We start from the raw sequence: 23,076 nt of genomic DNA, 5'->3' as shown, positions 1-23,076 counted from the left end.
ATCTTGGACTGCCTGAAGGAAGAGGCCCCTCCCTCTTCAACTGTCATCTTGGCCTCAGAGGGAGCCATCAGGCAGACCAGCAACATCTTGAACTGCCTGAAGGAAGAGGCCCCTCCCTCCTCAACTGTCATCTCGGCCTCAGAGGGAGCCATCAGGCAGACCAGCAACATCAAGGACTGCCTGAAGGAAGAGGCCCCTCCCTCCTCAACTGTCATCTCGGAATCAGAGGGAGCCATCAGGCAGACCAGCAACATCAAGGACTGCCTGAAGGAAGAGGCCCCTCCCTCCTCAACTGTCATCTCGGCCTCAGAGGGAGCCATCAGGCAGACCCAGCAACATCAGGGACTGCCTGAAGGAAGAGGCCCCTCCCTCCTCAACTGTCATCTCGGCCTCAGAGGGAGCCATCAGGCAGACCCAGCAACATCAGGGACTGTCTGAAGGAAGAGGCCCCTCCCTCCTCAACTGTCATCTCGGCCTCAGAGGGAGTCATCAGGCAGACCCAGCAACATCTTGGACTGCCTGAAGGAAGAGGCCCCTCCCTCCTCAACTGTCATCTCGGCCTCAGAGGGAGCCATCAGGCAGACCAGCAACATCTTGGACTGCCTGAAGGAAGAGGCCCCTCCCTCCTCAACTGTCATCTCGGCCTCAGAGGGAGTCATCAGGCAGACCCAGCAACATCTTGGACTGCCTGAAGGAAGAGGCCCCTCCCTCCTCAACTGTCATCTCGGCCTCAGAGGGAGCCATCAGGCAGACCCAGCAACATCTTGGACTGCCTGAAGGAAGAGGCCCCTCCCTCCTCAACTGTCATCTCGGCCTCAGAGGAAGCCATCAGGCAGACCCAGCAACATCAGGGACTGCCTGAAGGAAGAGGCCCCTCCCTCCTCAACTGTCATCTCGGCCTCAGAGGGAGCCATCAGGCAGACCCAGCAACATCAGGGACTGCCTGAAGGAAGAGGCCCCTCCCTCCTCAACTGTCATCTCGGCCTCAGAGGAAGCCATCAGGCAGACCCAGCAACATCAGGGACTGCCTGAAGGAAGAGGCCCCTCCCTCCTCAACTGTCATCTCGGCCTCAGAGGAAGCCATCAGGCAGACCCAGCAACATCAGGGACTGCCTGAAGGAAGAGGCCCCTCCCTCCTCAACTGTCATCTCAGCCTCAGAGGAAGCCATCAGGCAGACCCAGCAACATCAGGGACTGCCTGAAGGAAGAGGCCCCTCCCTCCTCAATTGTCATCTCGGCCTCAGAGGAAGCCATCAGGCAGACCCAGCAACATCTTGGACTGCCTGAAGGAAGAGGCCCCTCCCTCCTCAACTGTCATCTCGGCCTCAGAGGGAGCCATCAGGCAGACCAGCAACATCAAGGACTGCCTGAAGGAAGAGGCCCCTCCCTCCTCAACTGTCATCTCGGCCTCAGAGGGAGCCATCAGGCAGACCCAGCAACATCGGGGACTGCCTGAAGGAAGAGGCTCCTCCCTCCTCAACTGTCATCTCGGCCTCAGAGGGAGCCATCAGGCAGACCAGCAACATCTTGGACTGCCTGAAGGAAGAGGCCCCTCCCTCCTCAACTGTCATCTCGGCCTCAGAGGGAGCCATCAGGCAGACCAGCAACATCAAGGACTGCCTGAAGGAAGAGGCCCCTCCCTCCTCAACTGTCATCTCGGCCTCAGAGGGAGCCATCAGGCAGACCAGCAACATCAAGGACTGCCTGAAGGAAGAGGCCCCTCCCTCCTCAACTGTCATCTCGGCCTCAGAGGGAGCCATCAGGCAGACCAGCAACATCAAGGTCTGCCTGAAGGAAGAGGCCCCTCCCTCCTCAACTGTCATCTCGGCCTCAGAGGGAGCCATCAGGCAGACCAGAAACATCAAGGACTGCCTGAAGGAAGAGGCCCCTCCCTCCTCAACTGTCATCTCGGCCTCAGAGGGAGAGATCAGGCAGACCCAGCAACATCTTGGACTGCCTGAAGGAAGAGGCCCCTCCCTCCTCAACTGTCATCTCGGCCTCAGAGGGAGAGATCAGGCAGACCCAGCAACATCTTGGACTGCCTGAAGGAAGAGGCCCCTCCCTCCTCAACTGTCATCTCGGCCTCAGAGGGAGAGATCAGGCAGACCCAGCAACATCTTGGACTGCCGGAAGGAAGAGGCCCCTCCCTCCTCAACTGTCATCTCGGCCTCAGAGGGAGCCATCAGGCAGACCCAGCAACATCAGGGACTGTCTGAAGGACGAGACTTCTCCCTGCTTTAATTGTCACATTGTATTTGTATTGAATTCAATTTTCACTGTACACCGCTATGATCATTGCGGAATAGCGGTCTATAAATAAAACGTATTATTATTATTATTATTAAATGGATCTAATCATTACATGTCTAAATCCATCTGTTTGTTCTCTCCTCAAAATATTAATGATATTCTGTAACAGTAAACAGTAGGATTCCATTGGCTTGCCTTACTTTTTTGTGGTTTTCATTTTTAGTATATCTCAGTATCCTTTTCTGTCAGTTCCACTTTGCAGTGTTGCACTGACTAAACTGGCAGGTGAGGATTCAATAGCAGAATTCTGTAGAAATATTCACTCCTGTAAAATGTAGACTAGAGAATCATATGGGACAACCAGCTAATTTCCCAACTTTCTTTCCCCAAGCTCCTTGAAGAGAACAGCAATGTCAATCCAAGGCTTGTCGGTTATCATATCATATCTGAAACAGATATCTGTCACCTAAGTACTGCTGGGTTAAGTGGCTGGGTTAAAAAAAAAGTTGATATTTTCCCAGTGTGCTTTTCTCTTGTTCTCTTTGTTATTTTATACGATGCTAATTTCTTCAAAGCCCATTAAGTTTGGCTGAAATGGCTCTGTGAGGAATGCTTTTGTTGGGCTTCAGAAACCATAGCGATAGGTAAGGTAGATAAGAAAGGAATATCAGTCCCACATGTCCTGGTATTCAGTACTGGGTGGAAATATCATTTTGTTCTATGCCATTGCTTTCTGTAACATTTAAAATGGGTCTAAGAAGACTTAATTCTATCTCCCTTTTTTTTCTTCTTTTCTTTATTGCTTGTAGTGTTGTGTCTGTCATCCATGGTTTTTTTTCTCCTTTTTTGTTTATCGAAAGTGTCTGTCTGCATTCTTTTATTACGTCCCTGGCTTCAGACCATAGTTCTCCTGTTTCTCGGTCTATTATGTTTAGGAGTGCTAAACAAATTTAGTAGTACATATTTAGTAGTGCTAATCATATTGCTGTTTATTGATGTTTATAGTGCTAAACATATTGATGTGTATTGATGATACAGTTACCCAACATATAGTTCTACTAAAATTAATGGAACTAATGTTTATGGACTGTTAAAAAGACCAAAGGATGGGTCCTAGAATAGATCAGGCCTTAATTTCCCTGGAAGTAAAGATGTCTAAACAGAGGTTGTCATATTTTGGCCATATCATCAGAAGAAAAGACTCAATAGCATACTTGGTAAAGTAGAGGGCAATAGGAAAAGATCAAGACTGCATTCCAGATGGATAGACTGAGTCAGAAGAGCCACAAATTTGCAGGAGCTGAGCAGGGTGGCTGAGGACAGAGTGACTTGAAGGTCTCTCACTCATAGGTTCTCCGTGAGTTGAAGTTGACTCGAAGGCAATTAACAACAACAAAAAGAGCAAGGCTGCATCTGCACTGCAGAAATAATCCAGTTTGACACCATTGTAGCTTCAATGGCTCAATACTATGGAATCCTGAGATTTGCAGTTTTGTGAGATATTTAGCCTTCCAGTTTTGTGAGATATTTAGATTACAAATCCTAGGATTCCATAGCACTGAGCCATGGCCTTTCAAGTGGCGTCAAACTGGATTACTTCTGAAGTGTGGGAGCAACCATAGTTGGTATTGCCTTATTGTTGATAGTACACAACATGGGGGAAAGTGAACAAATTTTATCACATAAAAGGCTACACACAGACACACAGACACACACTCATCACTTATCTTCAGAGTAGCCCTACTAAGGAAACAGCCCCTAGTTTTAAGTGTAGCCTAATCGTTGCGATTGATTTAATAATAAAACAATATTCTATCCAACCTAGTTTTAATTGTGTTTACTAGTCTTTCTAGAGCCACTCTAGTAAATTGAATGATTACTGATTTTGCAGTTATGAAGAATGAATTCAGAACACCGTATTAACTATTAATTTATGTGCTGTGAAATCTGTTAGATCATTTGCTAGTCAGTAGGTTGTCTAGAATAAAGGCACGTCTACAAAAGGATTTCAGGGTGAGGGTCACTCTCATAATCAGAAACACACGGAGCTGGCCTCCAGCTAAACATTACATGCTTCTCAACATATTTTTGTTTTTTTGCAAAAGTACCCTTTTGAAAGCATAGACATTTCAGCAAAATTGTAAGATATGGAGATAGACATATTTTTGTTTGAATTTCTACAGTCATTTTGCACTACTGTTTAATGCTTTTTTAAAAAACGCATCTAGAGGCCCCAGTTGAGCAAGTGTGAGAAATATGTAGCACTCTGGATTGACTGGTCTGATCCTTTGGAATGAAATCTTCAAAGCTGTAGCAACTGTTGGCATTAATGCTAAGTAGGAAGGCTAGAGCAGGAGGCTGATTAAAGATTTTTGACTTACACAATGAACTGAGCCAAATCGCTGCTTGTCTCGAGCACAAAGGCACTCTTATGTTCTCTACAGTTTAGGGAAGGAAATGGCAAGGCTTTGGCTTTGAATAGCAATTTATTGTGTACATCCATACTGAAACATACACTTTATTATAGAACAGCCTTTGCTGATTCTGCTGGAAGGAGGTATCTGTCAGCATTTCCATTACGGAGGGGTGGTGCTAGTGGTTGGAGGTTGCGGAGGGGGAGAGCGAAATGCAGCTGTTACAAGCGGAATAAGGCTGAAATGGAGCTGATGGAGCTAATTTCCCTATCTTCCTTCAACTTCTATTCAAAGCGACCAAGGGGATAAACACCGAGGACCTGAACTAAAAATAAGAAGGCACACTTCTCTGTCATAGGCTTCCTTGGCTGTTTTGCAATTCAGAGTTCCCTCAGCGTAGGCTGATGTGGAGGAGGAATGTGTTCAGGCTACACAAGTGGGTGCATCTACACTGAAGAAATAATACAGTTTGGAACCACTTTGACTGCCATGGCTCCATTCTAGGGAATCCTGGGATTTGCAGTTTTTCACAGAGAAGGCTAAGGCCATTTAAAACTTCAAATCCCAGGATTCCATGGGATGGAGCTACAGCGCTCAAAGTACTGTCAAACTGCATTATTTGTACAATGTAGATGCACTCACAGTCATACCAGTTTCATCTCACTTTAACTGTCATGATTCCACCCCATAGAATCTTAGGGTTTGTAGTTTGGTGAGATACTTATAATTCTCTTCCAAGGAGCTCTAGTGCCCTGTTTTGCCTCTGCCTCCTCAGAACTACAGCATTAGATATCTCTGATAGAGAATTCCAAGTATTTCACCAAACAACAAATCCCAGAAAAGGTACACCAAAGTACTATAAGTGTGCAGCATGGTTGCACCTAATGTTTGTCTGGGCTAAAATAGAATTGATAACACAACCCCAGTTTCTGAAGCTTCCTATATCCAGAGGTGAACAGGGGTTTCCCCTTTGCTCATAAGAAGTGTTCTGCACCCCTTGTCTCCATTCCAATAAGTAATTTAAATGGGATCATGGTATTTTAGCATTATCAAATGAGTTAGGGCCCCATAATAATTTTCCTTGACTTTTAGTGTTTGATTTTATTTGTAAGGGTTTTGAAGCCTGAAAATCATTTGTAAATTTTTATTTTACATTTACATAAACTGTGTGAGAATCTGCAAGTCAAACATTCTAAATGACATTATTTTTTGTTTATCATTGCTAATCAGAGCAATAAAATTAACAGTTACGTACAATAGACTGTAAATTGTTTTTAGGTAGTATTTTGTCAAGCCAGTATGATGTAGTGGTTTGAGTGCTGGACTGGAAGATCCCCACTCAGTTGTAGAAACCCACTCTGTGGTCTTGGGCAAGTTACACTTAGCCTTAGGTAAACCAATTTCTGGCATGATAGGGTTGCTATAAGTCAGATTTGACTTGAAGACATAACACCAACATGGTATTTTGTCAAAATAAAGAGTCTGGAGATCAGGGTTCGATTCACAGCTCACCCATGAAGGTCATCTTAAATTAGAAATGACTTGAAAGCACACAACAACAAAGTGTGTAGACCAAAGAAGTCCCTCAAGACTGTGCTTTTTCTGCCTTCTCACAAGCCTTCAGGTGTGACAGTTCTCCTTTTTAATCAGTTGTAGGTTATCATTAAAAAACACACACCCTTTTTCCAGTTCAAAAATGGACAAAACACTTACGGTACATGTTTTGGCATTATTATACATTTTTTGCCATTTTTGGCAGGCTGTGTAGCCTCCAGTCCTCCTAGGGCCAGCAAGCTGACCCCTGTTCTATTGCAGTTGCCCACTTCTGGTGTATACAAGGTTTTAATCATTGCAAACCTGAACTAAATCAGGGTTCGGAGCAATGTTAATTCTGGTGCCTTCTCAGCTTGCTGTTTTCCCAACATATTACCTATTTCCTCTGCCAGCAGTTTTCAGACCTTAGTCTATTACTCATTGAGAGAACCTTTCAGGGGAGGAGGTGTTGTGTGTCGGTGAGAACCTTTGCAGTTGGTTGCCAGTGAGTGAAATGGAACAATTTCTCTTTGAGGAAGTGATTTATTTACACACATCCATCAAGTATAACCGGCTCTGCTCTGTCAACTTCCTATTTGATCTCTTGAGGGTTGAATACATTAGGGAGGGTCTTCACAGCCTCTCAAGTTAACCTGTTACAGCTCTTTTTCACTGGAGGTGTCCTCCAAAAGTGGGGAGAGGAAGAAAAATAACAACTACCCCAGTTTTCTAATCCAGGGCAAAATATGCAATAATTCTCAACAGGGAAATTTTGTTAGGTCCTTGAATTTGTTGTATATAATTTGGAAAACCAAATATACATTTCTGGTGTTTGTTAAGTAAGGTGAGCTATATTATTTAATCATTACATTTATATCCCACCTCACTTCCAATGACCCCGAGGTCGTGCACACGACTCTCCTCCTCTCCACTTTATCTTTTATATGGATGCCAAAAAGCAACTTGAAAGCATTCCAGTTTAAGCCATAGTGGTAATGGAGGCCCTAGGATCCCAAATCTGCATCAGCTAAACATCTCCTGGCATCTTGCACGGCAGTGGCCCATTAGAACACATTTTATTGCGATAGGGAATGCAGGCCAGCTGGACTCTGGGGTTATCACTACACTTTTAAAATCCTGCCAGAGAATGAATGAATGAATGGCTTTCTGTTTAACATCTGCTCAACAGGAGATTATCACAATAAGGACAGCACACTGTCCAAACCCTATGCTGCTTCTGACTTGTATGAGAAATCTATGTCCAAGCAAGACCTTTGAACCCCAAGGCTTTGGCATAGAAGACAGAGTGCTTGAAAGATGAATGGAATAGAAGTGAGGCAGAGCTACACATTTCAAGTCGCTCAGTTGGATAAACATATATTTGTTAATGGCATCTGTACATAAGCATCTAATCACATCACAACTGAAGAAAATGTATTTGACTGTGTATCCCAGAATCCTGTGCCTAGCAGATTGTGGGAGCTACAGCCTAAAAGATCAGTTTTTCAACCTCTGTACATACAACCCAACTCCTATAATCTTTATATCTGATGCAATTAACTACTGGCCTCAACAGTGGAGTCTAAGACAGCTGAAATGATAATATATCTTCATTAAAGATCATTAGATGACAAAGGAAAATTCACGGTGATCCACAGATGTAGGTAGTTATAGTCAAGACTCCAAATGGAAAGAGGGAGCATGGGAAGGAGTGAGGTGGAATGAAGGAGTTATTTGATATCTGTTTATGCCACTGTTAGATTCTTAGTAGTAACCTTACAGGTAACCATGGTTTAAAGAAGCATGAGTTCTCACAGTATATGTCCAATTGTTGTTGTCGTGTCTATTTGTTCTATTCTTTTGGGGGCTTTTTGCAAAGACATTTTAAAAAATAACAACCAGAGTATGGTTTACTGAGAATTTCCTATAGTATGAAGGGCAAATGTTGTCCTCTCAAGAATTTTTAAAATATTTTTTTATTTGAGTTACTGTATAGTGTAATCATGCAAAGGTGCCATTTCACTGAAGCACTGATGTGCTATAACTTTTTTTTTTTAATACAGAAAGGAAAGGAGGAGAGTTTGTTGTTATGTTACATCTCAAAATTAAAAAGAAACCCATTGGAGGGTGGAAATAAAATGCTGCAATGGAGGCCTGGAATTGCCGGAAAATAGACAATAGAAACATGACTGGGATTTTCTAAAAAAATAAACTCCTCCAAGAATTGCAGTGGCCAATACTGCAACTGTAAGAAGCTCTTAGGGTGTTTTCCAATAGGGGCTGGATAACTACCTGCTGTGTCTGTTGAGATCCTGCACTGAGTGAGGGATTGGACTCCATGGCCCATGAAGCCCCTTACATCTCTATGATTCTATGACACTTACTATGATTCTATGACACTAGACCTCTCCTCTAACATCCTTGAATCATTCATGGAGTAGCAATTTCCTATGAATGGAAACTTTGTATTCATAGGAAATTGCTGCTCCATGAATGATTCAAGGATGCTAGAGGCAAGGGGACGATTCCCTGATGTTTCAGGGAATCAGCATGCCAGGCTTTCACACTCCTGCACGTCCCTGACATTTTACCAGTGTTTTACCAGCGCTTACCCCACAGTAAGCGCTGGTGTGTAAATTGTCTATGAAAGGATTTCCAAGATTCTCAATTACATGGGAAGCTTACCTGGTTGAGAAAGCTTTCCACTACAGGCATTCAGTTTCCTGTGTGTGGAGCACTACTGTCATAATGGAAAGGTAAGGGGCAAATGGCTCATCCCTATTCTTTCCTTCAGGTGATTCTATTTGTTTTGTATGTTTGTATAGGGGGAAACTACTGAACAGGGTTACATATAACAACTATTACAGTGAGACCTCCACATTTGTGGCTTTGACTTTTGTGGATTTGATTATTTGCATATTTGATTAATGTGTTATCTCTAGGAATCACTAGGTCCTCCAATGTGACATTGCTGGCAGTTGGTCATACAGTTGCACTGGAGGACCTAGAGATTCATAGAGAAAACACTTCTCTGGGCATTTGTAGGTCCTCCAGCATGATCTAACTTCTGATGGATGTTGACCATAGAGTTGTGATGGAGGACCTAGAGATTCCTAGAAAGGTGTTCTTTCAGGTAAAAAAATAGTGCTTTTAATTAGCAGTTTTCCGACTTTCACTGGAGTCCTGCATCCCTTCCCCAGTGTATGTGGAGGGCCCACTGTACATTTATTTAGCAATGAACAAGGATGAAAATTTTCCCTTACTTTTAGGAAACTAAATTCATGTTTAAGAATATAGGCTGAGTATCCCTTTTGCTGTGATGCTTGGAACCACAAGTGTATTGGACTTTGGAGTTTCAAAAACATATTTTGGAATATGTGTATATGCAAGTATGCATACACATACATAATGCATAGTGCATAATGAGATATCTTGGAGATGGGACCCAAGTCTAAACATAAAATTCATGTATGTTTCACATACATCTTATACATATAGCCTGAAGGTAATTTTGTGAAATATTTTAAAATCATTTTGTGCATGAAACAAAGTTTGTATACACTGAACCATCAGAAAGCAAAGGAGTCACATGAAAAAAGTTTTCTTTTTTGGAACATTTTGGATTATGGCATTCTGGATAAAGGAGACATCCAGTGCAGTAAAGGAGAAGTAGGAAAAACAACAAAAGAATAGAAAAAGCAAATAAAGCCCAAATCAGGCTGTCTTAATGTAAGGGGGGGAAATACTTTAGGGGTGCAAAGGACTCATTAGGTATCGAAATCTTTAAGGTATTTAAACAACTCATAAAATGAATTCAATACACTTTGACCATTAGAAAGGTTTCAAGCCAGGAATTTTCTATGTATGATGTTTGGTTTGACCCACTGGATAATAACAATATCACAGACAATACACACCATAAACTGCAGCTACAAGTTTACAGAGACAATATTTATATAAATGTATTCAAATCAACCTATTTGCATTCAATTAGATCTGCAAGGTAGCTGCCACCTTCTCACTAATGATGTGCAACTTAATGGTGAACTAATTTAATTCTGTATTATTGAAATTTAAAAGCAGCAATTTTTCTTTCTTAGCAATGACAACTTGATCTTAATACATAGCTCTTTGACATTATTATTCCAAGAAGTCATAGTATTAACATCAGAAAACGACATGGTAAAAACCACTTGGCAGTGGTGACAAGGCTGTTGAAGCAAATGCTTTTTTCAATTGTCATGATTATTGTATATCAACTTCCTCTATGGGCATGTTGTTGGTTCACCCATACAGTATGTAGTCATTTCTCTAATAGGAACTTGTCTTAAGGTTATTGAGGCTACAGAGTGTGTTCACATTTCCAATTAGCATGCAGTATTTCATGGGCCTTTTATTCTTAATCATGAAAAATTAATAATTTTCAGTAACCTTCCCATATTTGAATTTTGTCTTTTCATCCTTGCTTGGTTTTCTGTCTATGGAGCCACAGGATCTTAGAGCTTGTCCACATTACCTATAAACCCCAAATCCCCCTGGGCTGTCTGCATGGTATTTATATTATGCAGGCCCCAAACCCAAATCAGGCCTAGGCTGTTTTTACAACACCTGGACCTGGTTTGGGGTTTCCACTCCTTGTCCCGCACTAAAAATACTTACTTTTTGCTCTGGGGTTTCCAGAAAGCCTGGTGCAAAGTGCAGCAATGATGGATAGTTCCCTTACTGAGTCGCTTGGTAGGCATGAGTTGCTCTGAGGTCAGAACAAGGCTGGGCACATCATTCTGACTCCAGAGCAATTCAAACCTTTGGTGGTGGCACTGGCTGGATTGTAGGGACTGTATGGGAAGACAGTCAACACTCATTCATTGAAAACCCACTGCAGGTAAGGTTTTTTGTTTTGTTGTTAACTGCCCTCGAGTCAATCTCAACCCATGGAACCTTGTGCATGAGACATCTCCAAGACCCCTTGTCCTTCACTGCTCTGCTTAGTTTCTGTGCATTTATAACTGTGCCCTCCTCAATAGAGTCCATCCATCTAGCATGTGGCCTTCTTTTTCTACTTCTCTCAACTTTTCTTAGCATCACTGTTTTCCCAGTGAGTCAGGGTTGCCATATTCCAGTCCCTCATATCCAGGTATTACAAAAATTATGCATATTATTAATTTGCATTCTGCTTATGCAAATTCAACACATTAATCATTGCAGTTTTTCTACTATTATGTTTCACACTGAATACCAGTACCAAGCTAAAGAGCTCTTTTTTTCTTCTTTCCACCCGCAGCTGGTGTGAAGAGAAAGAGGCTTTCATGCAGCCCCAGAGAGTAAATAGCCTTTCTTGAGGCTATTTGGAAGTGAGGTTCCACTGTGCTGCATAGCTCTAGGCTCAAGCTGCCGACACAGTCACCACACAACACAAGGCCATCTCTGCTTGCCTCCTTTCCTTTCCTGCCTTCTGAGCCTGTTGGGGGAACAGGAGAGAGGAGTTTTCAGTGCTATCCTAGAACTGTGTTTCTGGACATGATACTACTCCCACTGAGGCTGCTGGATGGGAAACAAGCAACACCTCCAGTCCACCCAAGTCAAGGTGCATAATACCCAGTGCTAGCTAGGTTATTTTGGCACATGAAGCAGAAAACCCCACAAGCTTGTCTCTCAGTTCTTGGCAGTAATAATAATAATTTTGAAAAAATCAAACAGCAATGTATTGCCCTTTAGTGACACTACAGAATTTTCTGTGTGAGGCAGTTGTCTAATAGCAGGGCTGTCCCCATGTCACACTTTAAAAAGAAAAAAAGAAAAAAAGTAACAGGTAGTCTTAATCTCAGTGCAATTTGATCATAGATCCACAGAGTTGGAAGGGATCCCAAGGGACAACCAGTCTGACGCCCTGCCATGCTGGAAGATACGACAAAGCACCCCCAACTGATGGCCATCCAGTCTCTGTTTACAAACCTCCAAAGCAAGAGACTCCACCACTCTCTAAGGCAGCGTATTCCACTGTCAAACAGCGCCCCTGAGTTCAATTTCAGTATGTTATTTGCCAAGCAAACAGAACTTATCTGCACTAGGTGGTTTGAAACTATTTAAACTGTATAGTTTCATTCTGCAGCAAGGGTATGTATGAATCATGAAACTATGTAATTATCTCCCAGAATTCTTAGATACAGATAATTGAGTTGGAAGGGGCCTCAGAGGCCAACAAGTCCAGCCTTGTCTTTATCTAGAGGAAGACACCTCACCACCTTGGTTCCATCACTGTTTCCATCTCTGGCAATTGGTTACATCACTGAATTTTTCTTACTGTGAAGACGTTCCTTCTCTTGTTCAACTGAAATCTATCCTTCTGTAACTTAAACCCATTAGACCTCTGGTGCAGCAGAGAACAAATTTGCAGTTCCTCACCATTGGCTATGTTTGGTAGGGCTGAAGCCAAGAGACAGTCCAACAATGACTTGAGTGTTGGCTGTATCCCACTTCTGTCCTCCAGAATCCTTGGATTTGTAGTTTGGTGATGTATGAGGAATAATTTTCTGCCAGAAAACCCTACTTAACTTCCCCTAAACTTCAGCAATGGAGCCCACTAGCAGAAAATTCCTCCACAAATGATAAATCCTGGGATTCTGTAAGATGATGCTTCAGCAACTGTAGTATGTGCTGTGTGCCTTCAAGTCATTTTGGACTGATGGTAACTCATGGGGTTTTCTTGGCAAGATTTGTTCAGAGGAGGTTTGTCATTGCATTCCCCTAAGGCTGAGAGAGTGTGACTTGGCCGAGTTTCATGGCCGATATGGGAATCAGACCGTAGTGTCCAGAGTCATAGTCCAACGCTCAAACTACTATGCCATGCTGGTTCTCTGGCAGTTGTGGTAACATCAGACTATTATGAATGTGTAGTGCATATACATGTTTAGAGACAGAGGGATTTGGTATAGCTCCACGTCTTCATCCTAGTTTCAAAGCCACCTTTCAGCCGAGAACAGGAAAGGAGGTTTCTTGGTTCCTCTTGTCTTTTCCTCCTCTTCCTCTGAGCATAATGCTAGGATTTCCTGAAGGTGGGGGCTTTACTTGATGTATACATTTAGCCCAGGACATTAATTGTATTCAGACACAGTTGTGATTGCAGCTAGAAAATATTTCAACATTTAATATATGCCAAATCATTATCTAATAATGGGAGGAATATAAAGGGATATGAAAGTAATTGCCTGTTAGGCATAGAGGAGGATTAATATTTATGACTTGGAAAGGGCCTTGAGTGCTTTGAGGGGCTTACAATTTTTTTTAGAGGGGGAGTCACTAGATTTATGGGCAGGGGAAAAACATCAACTTTTATCAACAACCCAGGAGCCTGATAAGTAAACAAGAGATCTGTGTGGTCCCTGAGCCACTTCTTGTTGTTAAAGGTTGAGGGGAAGAACATTAAAGGTGATTCATTCAGCAGTGAAAAGACCATATTAATTGTCTAAGTTCAAGGAATTTGTGTTAATGTCATTTCAGGAAATTGGGTTTCATTTCATCTCCTCCTAAAGCTGATTGAATCATTTGCTTCTTGGGGAAATCAAGCAATTTTCATTTGGACAATTTTATATTCTCTTTTAGAAGCTAGAATTAAAACGATTACCATTTATACGTCAGAGCATTTAAAGGGCTTTTCTCTGTGTACTCCATAATCCTCATAATTTTCATAATTTCATTGTCATAAAGCCAGTATCATTGTACCCATTTTTCAGATGGGTAGCTGGGGCTGAGTGATATTTGTTTATAGCACTGTTAACATGCGAGGTGCCATGAGCAAATGACCAGAAGAAAAATAGGAAGTTCACAGATCAATATTGGAGAACCAACACATACACACACACATACAATGACAGTTTGACAGGCTCTTTAAATATGGTAAAAATGTTTCCCACAAGGGAAGCCATAGACCGACTGAGTTATTGTTGTTCATAGTTGTGCTCAAGTTATTTAGGGAGTTGATTAAGGAGTGCTAGTTCACTGATAAAACGGTATAGAAATGTATTTGCTATTGCTATTGCTACGTTTCTCAGGTTGAGCCCTTCTCCACTGGTTAGGCTTGTAATGTCACCCTCAGCTGAGCATATGGTAGCAGTCAACAACATAATCTACCTGAGGACCTGGGTGGCTGTACAAACAGATGTCTCCTGCCCATGTGCTTTAAGGACATATCAGTATGCATTGGAGTTAATTAAGATCAACATTCTTTCAATTTCACCCCTTATAAAACGTCTGGGAGATTTTTATTCAGCGTGAAGCGTGACCCTAATACCGCCCAATGTGGCTTGTTCTCTTGTACCTCATCCATAAAACAAAACCCCTTGATGCATTCCAAGCTCAGCTGTTTGCTTTGAGCTCAGGACTGATGGAGAGTGTGAAAAACCAGCAGTGAGTTAACGGCAGGGATAGGTTTACCAGACCCCTAATGCTGTCAAGAGCAAAAGTCAGACTGATCAAGTTTCTTTCCTCTGGATTGGAACACAGTTACCCATGACTCCGTCCTTTTTGAGCTATTCACCGGTCTGGGAGCAGGGCTAATATTCTGTGACTGAAGCAACAGTGGGTTTTATTGCATTTCCCACCCACTCTGGAACATTTTGTCTGGACATCCATGGGTTGAATTTGTGCTGAAATGTGCCCTATGCCCTAAGCTCCGGGTGGGTAATGGACAGTATCCCACACATAACATAACAGATGAGAAAAAGATAGATCCTTGTCCCAAAGAGGGCATCTCCCAACTCAAGGTGACCAGATGTCCGCCTTTTCCCAGATATGTCCTCCATTTCAGCCTTCGGTCCAGGAGGAATTCCAAAATATCCAAAATCTTAATCCTGACTGAGAAGCATGAATTTATATTTCTAGGAGTGTTTTTAGCTTTTATGTTATCATGTCCTCCATTTTTCTTGTCTGTCCCATTTTGTGGTGTCTGGTCCTCCTTTGTGGATGGGACATCTGGTCACCCTGCACAACTGGAGTGACACACCAGAGAAGAATCTCTCCCTTGTGAGACACAAGACAGGGATGCTCCAGCCAGCCTTAATCCTCAAGTGGTCATATATAGAGGGAGAGGTAATCCAAGGTTAAGATTACCAGGTGTCTCTTATTATAAGAGAAGTCCCTCATTTTAGTACTAGAAAGCTTTTCTTGTTATGCAGATTGACCAAGATGCCAAAATATTTTGTATTTGGGGGCATGGGCCCTTCATAAAAGCAGAGATATGTTCTTAGTGAAATTTATGAATGTGGTCATTATTATGGCTGTGTGCCTTCAAGTTGTTTCTGACTTTTCATGACCGTAAGGTGCATCTATCATGGGATTTTCTTGGCAGGTTTCTTCAGAGTGGGGAGTCTGCCATTGCCTTCCTCTGAGACTGAGAGTATGTAACTTGTCCAAGGTCACCCAGTGGCTGAGCTGGGATTTGAACCCTGGTCTCCAAGGTCCAATGCTCAAACCACTATACCATGCTGGCTCCTTCTGAATGTGGACAATATGTTAATTTTACAGAGAAACACTTGGCTAGGTTCACTGGAACTGGTACTTCCATTTGACATTTCGATGGGAAATGAACTTGTTAACAGCTGCTTCCAGATTTTATTTATTTATTTATTAGAGTAATATCTCACCTCTCTCCCAAAATAGGATTCAAGGTAGCAGATTGTCAACCTCGTATGTCATGAACATTGACTGTCCCTTACTGCTGTTTTGAAAATCTGCCAACACAAGGAGAAGAGCTCCTTCAGGTTTCAAGGTTTAAGGATTGAAAAAGTTATCACTAGCAGGTTGAATTCATGTTAGAAGTATATTGACAACCCTTACAATTACTTTAAAACTGCTGTTACAAGGTTATTGTAAGAGGTGTAGTGGGAACACCGCAAGAGATGGGCTGGAGGAGTATGGGTCCATAAGAGGAAGATCCCAAATACTGAAATACCTTAAGAGGGAGCAGGAGGCTTGCCAAGGAGTTTCCTCAATTGGATTCCTGATAATACATACAATGTATACTTATCATACCCCCACTTCTCATTTCTTTATGCATCATTGAATTTTATCAGTTGGTTTGTTGACAGAAAAAAGGGTGAAGCATCTGCTCTTCAAATACTCTGTCCTATCATTATTATTACCACCATATATCATATATCTTAGGGCCCGAACAGACAGGCCAAAATAAAGCTGTTTCGGGTCACATTGGAGATATGCTGTTTAAATGATGCATGTGTCCTAAGAGGCCGGAGGCCGCACCAAAGCCATGCTCCAGCCCTAAGGACTGGTGCACAGTTTTGGCGCAGCTTCTGGTCTCTTAAGATGCGTGTGTCATTTAAACAGCATACCTCCAAAGTGACTTGAACCAGCTTTATTTTGGCCTGTATGTTTGGGCCCTTAGTTTTTTTTAAAAAAACAACTTAGCTGGCTGAAGTTTTGGCGATAGTGCCAGAACAAAAACAGCATGAAGTGAATTACCAAGCTTGAGCAGTTAAAACACCTTTTAATTTTTAAAAGACAAAAATAAAAATAGGAAAAGGTACCGTTTAAAATGTGTCTAGCATACAGGAGCTACCTTTATGAAATTGGGTTGGTTTAATTCCCTTTACAGGTTCTACATTTTAGTGGAAACATATTTTATAACTTATTTTATAACATACTTCATTGTTATTTTTTTTTTTTTTTACCAGTACTGGTAGGTATGGATGAGGAGAGTCTGTGTGGCATAGTGGTTTGAATGCCAGACAATGACTTTGGAGACCACAGTTTGAATTCCAGCTCAGCCATGGAAACCCGCTGGATGACCTTAGGCAAGTCACACTCTCTCAGCCCCAGAGGATGGCAATGGCAGACCTCCCTCTGAAGAAACTTGCCAACAAAAGCCCATGATAGAGGTACCTTAGGGTCACCATAAATCAGAAATGACATGAAGGCATACAACAAGAACAGAATGGATGGGGAGAGGTGTTCAAGGCCTCTTGTAACAAAATAACATGGATAGATTGGTGTACTATGCACTTTTTTTACTTACATGAGTGGGAGACACAATTTGATGTACTACTTTAGGTAGCAAAAAACAGTGGGCTGGCCCTAACTCATCCTCACCCGATTTCCTTAGAAGAAAATTTCCCTTTTGAAACTTTTGAAACTTTCATTTTGCAAGAAATGGAGGAAATAGCTATAATACTCCCCTTCATCACTGCAGCCCACTTTCAATAGTGGCCAGGCATGGCTGTTTTAAGTATAAAGGTCACAAATCTTCTATACCCAGCAACTGTTCTAATTTGGCAAGCACAGCCCTGATGAAGCTTCTCTCATCCCACTTTTCCAACTGCTTTAAAATATCCCAGTTTCTCTCTCTCTTCTCCTCCTCTTCCCACTCTCCCCTTTTGTCCTCAGATTACTTCTCTTGCTGGAAACTGATGTCAAAGTGCAAAAGTAGTTTGCACTCAATGCAGTGGAAAAGGAGATGGGGAGCGTACTCTTCCTGGTAAGCTCAGGCAAAAACAAACTGCTGCAGTCTCCTTTAGTTTGTGTGTTTCTTCCTCATTAATAAGTTTTACCATTTTGACTGCACTCTGGTATTGCTTAGCCACACATGTTCCAGATTTATTGGAACAGGTGGAGGATATGCAGTCCCATTGTTTCCAATAGGTTCATTCCTACGTCAATTTGAACTGGACTGTGTACCTGAGTTCCATAGAGATTTGCATCCTGATTGCAGGTAAAGTCTTATTGAATTGGCAGGGTGTTGCTCTCAGAAACTAACTGTTCTCTATTTCCTTCCTAGTAAATCAGGAATCACTGCATTCCAGTTAGGATTAGTATTTGTAGGGCCCATACAAATAGGCCAAAATAAAGCTGCTTCAGGTCACTTTGGAGGTATGCTGCTTAAATGCTGCATGCGTCCTAAGAGGCCAGATGCCACGACAAAGCCACGCTCCAGTTCTAAAGACTGCAGCCTAGCTTTGGTGCAGCTTCTGGCCTCTTAGGATGCGTGCATCGTTTAAACAGCATACCTCCAAAGTGACCTGAAGCAGCTTTATTTTGGCCTGTCTTTATGATCCTGTAGATACCTATACTGAAACTGGAAGTATTGAAAGGACCTCAATGAAAGCAAGTCAGGCAGTGAGGCAGTGAGGCCAGTCTAAGGACAATGTCTCAAGTTGTTGTTGTGTGCCTTGAAGCAGTGGCATCACTAGGGAGTGTGGGGAGTATACACCACACCAGGGGAGGTGACACTACTCCTCCTCAAGCATTCTGCCTTTGGGCAGAAATGGGCTATGGCATTCACCTATGTCGCTTTAAGAGCTTGTGTGAGTGGGATCAGGCTCAGTGGGAGGAGAAATTATTTTTTAATCAAATAAAATTTCAAATTAAATATATATTTTTTTAAAAAAATATTGCTTAAAAACCCCAAAACATTACATTTGGCCAAATTTCCCCTTTAAGCACGTGAAACTATATGTAAATGCATTTAGGTTGTGCATATGATATTGTAATTTAAAAGTATAATTTTAACTGTGCTGCTTGTTTATGTCACACAACTATTACCATTACATTCAGTGATATATGGGAATTACAACATATGAGTAACATTAGTACAAAAAAACATTACAGTACTAAGGATTCTGTATGGTGTAGTAGAGGAGGAGGAGAAGGTCAGTGGGGTGACACCATGATTTAGTACACCAAGTGACATCAGACCTAGTGATGCCACTGCTGTCAAGTTGTTTCCAACCCTAAGGTGAACATATCATGGGGTTTTCTTGGCAAGTTTCTTCAGAGGAGGTTTGCCATTGCCTTCCCCTGAAGCTGAGAGAGAGTGACTTGTCCAAGATTACCAACTGGATTTCCATGGCTGAGCAAGGATTGAAACCTTGTTCTCCAGCATCATAGCCCAACACTCAATCCATTACACCACAATGTCTCATATCACTCATTTTAAATATATAACATGAGGTTGATAGTTACCTTTATTCTTCCTTATTGGCCCACTTGTGGGCATGTGGGAGCAGAGGACTAATTTAGGATGTGCAATGAAAATCATGATATGGCATATGCAGCTCCGGTGTGTCATCACTATTCCCCACCCCTCTGCATTTGCTGCCTGAGATGGTTGCCTCCCTCTGCTTAAATCCTGGGTTATACACAGGAGTGAATCATGGCGGGGTACAAACCGCCGCCGGTAGATCCGTGGGGGAGCCGGAGCCTTCAGACGGCGCGGCTCCCGCGCGGACCGAAAAAGAAGCTCCAAAATGGAGCTTCTTTTTCAGTCGCGTTTGTGACGTAGCGAGGCGCCAGGGGCGCACTCGCTACGTCATAAAGGCTGCGACACGTACGGACGCTCAGCGTCCGATACGTAAAGATGGCGGCGCCCATGTGGAAGGGGCGCCGCCATCTTGTACGTATAGGATATGTACTAGGGTTAGGGGGGTGCGGAAGCACCGCCCCTTCCTAACCCTAGTACGTATCCTATACGTACTAAATGGCGGTATGTATCCCGCCCATGAGACTAATTTTGTCTAGCTTCCACTTTTAAGGGTTTTTTAGTGCTGCCGTTTTCTATATGAACACCTGTAAATGTTAACACGGGGAGGATGGCTTTCTTAACCTTAACAAGAAATCCTTTGTTGTAGTGGTTTGAGCATGGGATTAGGACTAGGAAGCCAGGGTTCGAATCCTGGCTCAGCCATCGAAACTCATTAGTTGATCTTGGACAAGTCACACTCTTTCAGCCTCTGAAGAAACTTGCTAAGAAACCCTGTGATAGGTTCGCCTTAGGGTTGCCATAAGTTGGAAACGACTTGAAGGCACATAACAACAACTTCTAGAAAGGATATATAGAGAGACCCATAATGTAGCTGCAGACACCCCAGAACTGTGTTGGCAATCACTATACACCCACACACAAACACAAACGCCCTATATATAAGGTGTGGACCATGCTTCCAGCTCCTTCCATTTGATTTCCTTTATCAAAATATTGTCGTAGCAGTCACCTGTCCACATTCAAGCTTGCAGGCAACAGTATAGCCCTTATCACACGTGAAATAGGAAGTCCACTCGAAAGCCATTCCGAAGGGAAGGGGAAGCAGAGTCAATTCAAATCCAAGGCAATTCACGTGATTAATTATCACATGTGAAGAACGAAATTGTGGTCATTCCTGAGGCAAAGCCGAACGAGTGCAAAATAAATTACCACACCAGACAGATTCAAAAATCCGAATTGGCATCCTTGCGCATGAGAAACCCAGTGCAAATCCCCTCTGGAGAAACATACCAAGAAACCCCCCTTGACAGCTTCACCTTAAGGATCAGGGTGGATGAGGAGGAGGAGGATGAAGGAGCAGGATGCAGGGGGCCAGGGGGGGCGAGATTGGGGTGATCTTCTACACCAGACCAATTTGGATTGAAATTGAAGTGAGCTTCGAAAGAATTTTTGTGTATTCTCTTGTTACCAAATTCACCTACATCAGGAGTCACTTTGGATTGACTTTGGATCCGGCTCAGAATGACCCCCCCCCCCCCCAATAGAAAGCAATCACGTGTGATAATCAATCATGTTATAACGTGAATTATCATAGCAGGACCTGGAGTGGCTTCGGATTGGAGTTGCAAAAATCGCTGTGTGATAATGTCCTATGTTTCCTCGGGCCATTCTTGCTAGCAATGTCTTATATGTGGGGCAGCATAATTGGTTTCGGGATTCTTCCAATTGGTTGGGAGGGCCTGCTAAAAGGCCTTTCTTTTTTCTTTCTTTCTTTCTTGGTCTGCACACTGATCTTTGCATGTTATTTTAGAAACATTTGGCATGTGATCTGTGGGGTAATATTTCAAGCAGTGATGATACAAAGCATTTTTGGAGATTCAAGGTGAATTTCTTTCTCAGCCATTCTGAGTCCAGGGTGTGGAATCACACAGTGCAGGCTGTCTACAATGTGCTTGGCTTTCTCAACTGCTGAAGGTAAAAAAAAAGACTTGTTCCATCCATTCAAATGTGGGGAAAACAAGACATACCTGCCCAGGAAAAGGGCCTCTTTGAGTGCTTACAAGCTTTGAATATCTGCATTGAGAGCCAATGTGGTATAATGGTTTGCATATTGGATGATACTCTGGAACTAGGGTTCAATTCTCCGCTCAATCACAGAAATCTGCTGGGTGACCTCGGGCAAGTTGCACGTTCTTAACCACAGAAAACCCTATGACTGAGCGGAGAATTGAACCCTAGTTCCAGAGTATCGTCCAATGTGCAAACCATTACACCACATTAGGGCTGCCATAGGAAAGGACTTGATGACACACAACAACATTCAGCCACGTTTGTGGTGCCAAACAAGGGTTGCCTTTTCCCCCCTGAGAAGCTCCTGATTTTAAACTTCAACATTGTAGGTCAGTTTCTTCCTACTGGGAATAGCTGTACATATTGAATTGATCGATGTAAATGGATGAGAATTTTGTCCACTTTCTTTAAAGAAGAGCTTTCCAAAGTGTGTTTATTAGAAAGAATTTGGTTTTTGTTTTTTTAATGAAGGAGAGAAATAAAACCCTCTAATTCTCAGCATCAAATGACTGTTCCCCCATGGTTCACAGGAGAATGCCATTTGCCCAGCTCTCAGAGGCTTGTAAGTGAACAACTACCTTTCCTGGCTAGAATATATTGATTTAGAACCAGAGAGAGACTCTTAATTAATTGAATAGAGGGCAAGACAATGCATGAAGTGATGTGTTGAGCTCCTTCTTTCCTAAGGCAATGATAGATTATTCTTCTTGTCATGTGCCTTCAAGTCATTTCCAATTTATGGTGACCCTAACGCAAACCTCACAGGGTTTTCTTGGCAAGTTTCTTCACAGGCGGTTTACCGTTGCCTTCCTCTGAGGCCGAGAAAGTGTGACTTACCCAAGATCACAACTCTAGATAATACTGCCACAGAAATCAGTCACTTTTGTAATCATTATAGCTACATTTATGCATTGTTGTTGTTGTTATTTGTTGTTGTGTTGTTTTTTCTTGGCAAGATTGGTTCAGAAAAGGTTTGCCCTTGCCTTCCTTTGAGACTGAGACAGTGTGACTCACCCAAGGTCACCTAGTGAGTTTCACAGCTGAGCTGGGGATCAAACCCTGGTCCCCAAAATTGTAGTCCAACAAACACTCAAACCACTACACCAAAATGATTCTAATATAATTTAAAGTAGTGCAAAAGAGATTCTAAGAGCCTCAAAGGGTTCATTCACAGATCTATGTTCATGACTTAATAGTGAATGGAAACAAGAGTCTGACTTTTTGTCCCATCACCTCTGCTGCAATGTTTGTCATTTCAATCAGTTCAGTTCACACATTAATTGATTCAGATAAATCAGGGGCAAGGAAATTTTGGACCACCAGATAGTGCCATTGCCCACATCAATGGGACAGTGAATGGGACACTCGGGGTTCTAGTCTGAACATTAATGCTTAACCTACTTCAGGAAATCACCCTTTGCCATGGCTACCAGTGGCTACCCAGTATTAACTAAAATAGTCCACAGACATAGATATTGACAACTGTAGACCAGCAATTCCTGGAGGACTACAGGTTTTCCTTTCCTGAACTACCTTGCAGTATTATGTGGAAGTCTGTCACTCTGTTTGCCTCTTTCTCTTTCCCCTTTACAGCACTTGAAGATATAACGGAGTTTTAGAGAACTCCTTTTCTCCCTCTGCTGCTGCCATCAGCGAAGGACAGGTGGAGCTCAGGAAGACTGATTTTGAATCAAAAGAACTGCAGGTAAGGCATTGACTTGTCTCCTGCTAGTGAGTTACAATACCAGAAATGGGACTTGTAATTTACTTTTTTCGATTGTTGTGTAGGTCAGAATCCTACTGACCACAGGATGACCGACT

This window comes from Sceloporus occidentalis, unplaced genomic scaffold, assembly GCF_023333645.1.
Source record: "Sceloporus occidentalis isolate IW3139 unplaced genomic scaffold, rSceOcc1.0.p SCAF_12, whole genome shotgun sequence".
NCBI lineage: Eukaryota > Metazoa > Chordata > Lepidosauria > Squamata > Phrynosomatidae > Sceloporus > Sceloporus occidentalis.
Note: the sequence above shows the minus strand (reverse complement) of the source record.